The 5,498-nt window shown below is 30.6% G+C and overlaps 1 long non-coding RNA gene across 1 annotated transcript; it reads left to right on the forward strand.

Moving 5' to 3' along the window:
* Positions 1-1,557: 1,557 nt before the first annotated feature.
* Positions 1,558-4,031, forward strand: LOC126686244 (uncharacterized). The gene is made up of 2 exons (XR_007643852.2): positions 1,558-1,708; positions 2,950-4,031. It is a non-coding gene; the product is annotated as an uncharacterized LOC126686244 (long non-coding RNA).
* The last annotated feature ends 1,467 nt before the right edge of the window (positions 4,032-5,498 follow it).

The following is a 5,498-nucleotide window of genomic DNA, read 5'->3' on the forward strand; positions in this document are numbered from 1 at the left end:
TGTTCAAATGAACATGAATGGTGTAGATTAATTTAATTAAATTTAAATTTTTTTGATCTATACCATTTATTTTATAATAAAAGATGTACATTTAATGAATACGAGTGAATCCCAATTCTAAAATTTTCTCTCAAGTGACATCAGAAATGTTTAGCATAATATGTGGTTATAGTCAAGTCAAAACCAAAACAGGAATATATATCCTATATAAATACAGCCTATTTGAAGGTATGCATTAGTGGTAGATGCTGTTCATTTTGGATGCTTACCCAAATCCTCTTCTTATATTTCTTCTTCTTTTTTAAACTTTTTAGATACACAATAGACTTTTTAATTGTTAAATTTTTTTGTTTTAAATTTGTGTCTTAGATTTGTATGCAATGATTGATAGTTGAACTCACATTGAAGAGTAGGGGAGAGTGCGATTTTTGTTAAAAGGCCATCCGTCCATATCTAATGCTTTTTGTTAGGTACATTTGGATTGAGGATTATTATAATTTATAATACAATTTACATATAATTTCGACGGATATAAAAGAATATTTTTATAATTTACACATAAACCGAGCAAAAGCGTGATTTTTTATATTAGTTCGAGGTCGGCTCGAGTTATGCCAAAACTTCCTCAAAATAAATGTATTCGGCCAGTTTTTTCACAAATCAACATTCAACTCGTCCAACTGAGATATTTTCTGGCACTAACTCGAGATAAATCGAACTCATGCCCGAATCGAGCTGATTTTTCTACGAAAATAAGCTAATTCATCGAGTTGAAACCCAGTATTTAAAAGATAATCGATTCTAATCCTACTCAAGACTTGCGACCATTTTCAATCTTTAAAACCTTTACAAATGGGACTGAAGTCAATGCAATTATTTTCATGCTTCACTAGTTCAAGTGTTTGCTTTTCATAACTTATTATTTACTTTGATTTTTATTAGGAAAATTTTTTAGATGCATTCAGTCCACTACGTCATTTATAGACTAAATCTATCATATTATGACACATCATTAAAATAATGACACTATCGTAATATTAATATTTAAAAGTATAAAAAATAATAAATAAAATTACGATAGTACTACTATTTTAATGACGTGTCATAATATGATAGGTTAGTTCACAGATGACGTGATTGTAATACCCCGTAGAATTTTTAGCGTTTATTTTCGTGTGTGTCCGATTTTAATTGATTAGGACCTCGAAAATAGTGAATAAATTCACGTGATGAATTTATAAGTGTGAAAATGTGATTTGCTATGTGTTTGCCTTAAATGTGATTTTTGGCAATTTTACGTGTTAAAAGTGAATTTTGCGATTTTTCACTAAAAACCGTAAAAATAATTATTTTAAATATTTTTAAAGGCTCAAAAATATTTTAACTCAGCCCATATGATATGATTTAATGTTTTTGAATATTTGGTAAAGTTGAGATTATTTTGCCCCTAGAGTTCGAATTATTTACAAGAATGCCATAATGGCAAACTTGTAAATAATTGAACAACCAAATAATATCTAGATATTTTCTTAAGCTAAACTTGGTGCCCAAGTTAATTCATCTTCTTCTCCATTTGAGTGTGGGTGCCGAATACTCCATAGCTCACAACACAAAAATTTATTCTTACATTTTCTCTCAAAATTTTCTTAACAAAAGTTGTCGGGGATATTGCGTAGAACGTTAATCTCTATTTGCATGTTCGTTTGAGGTATAATTTCAAGCTCAAATCTTAGTTTTTAGTTGCTGATGTTGGTTGAATCTTAGAAACATGCTTAGGATGGTTAAATATTGGTGTTTGATGGTTAATTAACTAGTTTTGGTTGTTATTTATGTGGGTTACGGTTTTAAAATAATTTTTCCGTGAAAATTAAATTATTTATTTAAATTTCTGGGCTGATCTATATGATGATATTTATATATGCTTTAAAGTGAAATTTTTGTGGATTAAAAATGTTAAACATTTCGGGTGTTAATTTAATTAGTTGGGTTTCGATTTTTAATTGTTTTAAAGCTTAAAAATAGCTTAAAAATGGTAAATAAAGGGATTTTTAATTTCTGTAAATAATTTTATTTATGGATGAGTTACATTTGTGGTTGATGTTAATTAAATGGTTGATGGTTAATTTTTAGCGGTTTAATAATCGGGTTTAATTTTTAATAACTCTATTCGGCTAAAATTTGATGAAAAAGGGTAAAACTGTCATTTTAATTTCTGGACAGAAATAATTCATTAAAAAATTTCTGTAAATACATATGGTAATTATTTATGGAGTTTAAGTGATTTAATCGAAGTGTTTTGACGGATTAATAATCGGTTTTGATTATTGATGGTCATTTCGGTTTTAATGGCTAAAATAATGAAAAATATTATTTTAAAATTTTGGGCTGCTGTTTTTACAAGAAAAAAATTAAAAATGTATTTGAAAATGATTTTGGTGAATTTCGGTGTTAAAATGGCTTAAAATGAATTTTTAAGCGTTTTTAGCGTTTCGAGTTTCGGTCAAAACCACCGGAATACGGTGACCGGAGTTTGAGTAGAGGGGATAGAGCATATTGGCTCAGTCCTAAACTCAGTTGGCAGCAGTTAGTGCCGAAATGTTTTTGGCAGAAAATAAGGGGGGGCCGAGCCCCGGGTCAAAAATATTTTACGGAAAAATATTTTTGGATATTTTTGAATTGTGGTATGTTTGTTGATATTTTCTAAAAGTGTATTTTAGAAAATTATGTGAATTGAATGTGTGTTAGAATTATATGGAGTTATAATTCTATGTTTATTTAATGAAATAAATAAACGACGTGGTGTATCGTATAGAAATACGATGATGCGGAAATAGATAGTCGGAATCAAATTTGGTTATGTGATTATGTGGTTTATATGGTTGAGTCGGTGTAGAGTATATCCTAGAATTTAGAGTTATTACATTTATTAATGTTTAATCTCTAAATTAGATCCAGCGAGTTTTGTCGCGGAAACCGGCGAGCAAAGGTTTTGAATATTCGACGGGTGGTATTTTTATATTTGGAATAAGCGAGTACTGTGAGTGTGTTTACAACTTATACTGCTAAATATTAGTATTAAAAATATTGCGAACTGCTTTACATGATTTGCAAATGCTTTATTTTATTTTGAATTTAAATCGCATGAACTATTCATAGTGTTGAAACCGATTTAGATTCATTGAAACGTGCTTACTATTGGGCGGCAATAGTGCTGTGTGATCACCGGTATTGCATTTAGAATGGGTTGCATGTGAATGTGCTGTGTGAATCCTGGCGACGGCCTGGAAAGTCAGGCGACGGCCTAGACTCTGTGTGAACAGATCTTCAGAGGCAACGGAATATAGACGACCAAAGGCAGTCAGCAAACTGCCGAGATCTGAGAGGTTGAACCTTTTATTAAAAAAAGTGAAATTGGCGACAGTATTTATGTACTGCCGAAATCCGTTGTATTGTAAGAAGAGTCTGGGACTTTCAAATACGTAAAATAAGAATAATCGGATTTGACTGGCTAAAAGTACAAAAAGAGAAAATAAATACGGCCAAAGAAAAATAAAAGGTTAACCCGAATATGATGAAATGATGTGGAATATTTATGTTTCCTGTGTTGAAAGCATATAGGAACATGAATCATGGTTTAGGGTTTCATATGAATCGGTAATCTGGAATGCATTGCTTTCATATTAATGTTTATTAGTACATGTTGTACGCATTCACCAGTTTTTATAACTGACCCCGTTGAATTTAATATTTTTACAGGCGAGTAGTTTGACGTGTGGATTTCCAATTTCTTGTTCCGGAAATCCCTGACTTGAATAAAGTGAGAATGACCTTTCCTTTGTGTGTCTAGAGTTGCAGTAGCTAGAATAATGAACGGTGATACCTTAATAGTCGTTGGACTTATTTATGCTTTATATTTTATAACGCTAAACTCTGATAATATGTAATATGTGAATGCTGTGCGAAAGTCCGAGCGACTGCACTTGAATAAAATGCGATGAACGCATCTGCATAGTGAAATGCAGTTAAGTCCATAGAGAAATGGCCTGCATAGTGAAATGCAGTAATTATCATAGTAAGATGGTATGCACATGAGATGCATGATAAACCATAGAGAAATGGTTTTGAAACTAAAATGCAATAATTAAAGAGAAAATTACGTGCATGTTTTAAATGGTAATTTTTATAAGAACGTTTTAAACTGCGATTTTAAAATGTTCGAAAATGATTCGAATTCCGCGAAAAATTTTAAGTGATTTTAATTTATTTTTAAGGCTTGCTACGGGTTTCGGAGCAACCACTCCCATTCCCTAGCGCCGGTCTCGATGCCGAGAATCGGGTCGTGACAGTGATAGACTGAGTCTATCTAAAAATCTCTCCATTATTAGTCTGAATTTAGTTTTAGTTTAAATTAGACCAATCAACCATGACACCTGAATTTAATCCCACTATTATAAAACCCCCTCAAAAAAACATCACTCAACCTACTAAATTTTGCTAATTGGACCAGTAAATCTCTTTTGCCCTAAAAATTACCAAAATACCCATAAAATCTATATATATAAAAAAAATCAAACTAATCCAATCCAACCAAACTTAAGGTCACCCATCCAAACAAATCAAACATAACTCATCAATCTAATCTAATCAAACATAAATCACCAATCTATCCAGCTAAATCAAACCACTCAACTGGAACCCACCGCCGCACCTTTCTCCGGGAATGGACGCAATACGCAATACCCTCCATTGCCGGAACTTTTTTATTTTCTTCAATATGTAAACACAATTGAATTCAGTTTATTTGCATCATTTGTAAACACAACTGAATTCAGTTTATTTGCATCATTTTCATTCTCGTTTTACTTAGCAAACTTTTGGAGTATTTGTTATAAGATTAATCAAGCCCCAATTGCTTGTTACGAAGTCAAGTTTACACAAATTTAAAATCTGTTTCCTAGCACACCCGTAATTCAACACACATTTATTACAATTTCTTACTAAAATTGTAAAATACCTGACACTAACCAAAAGCTTGAAGAACTAATAAAAAGCATCAAAAACTGAAAATTATTTTTTGACTTTTTCAAGCTGGATCATATTAAAAATTAAATTTGTATAATATTTGATCTTAGATGGAAATTCCTTTTGAGAACTTTAACCAACCTTCCAAAACGGCACTAAACCAAAATTATAAGAGCATCTCCAATGCACTCTCTAAATATATCAAACTCTTTAATGTAGAGAGTTTTATGCAAAATTTGAAATTCAATGGACTCTCCATAATTTAAATTTAAAGAAGAGAGTGAGTTTGTGGGTCAAATTCACTCTCTACTTCTTATCTTTCTAATAAAATTTCAAATTCAAAATATATACTCTCTTTTTGTTTTTAAAAATATGTGTTTTGATTTTATTTTAATATAAAAAATTATAGAAATAAAAATTATAATAAAAAGAGTAAATATGATAATTAAATAAATTAATACTTGTTGAATAAAACG

The sequence above is a fragment of the Mercurialis annua genome, linkage group LG6, assembly GCF_937616625.2.
Source record: "Mercurialis annua linkage group LG6, ddMerAnnu1.2, whole genome shotgun sequence".
Classification (NCBI taxonomy): Eukaryota; Viridiplantae; Streptophyta; class Magnoliopsida; order Malpighiales; family Euphorbiaceae; genus Mercurialis; species Mercurialis annua.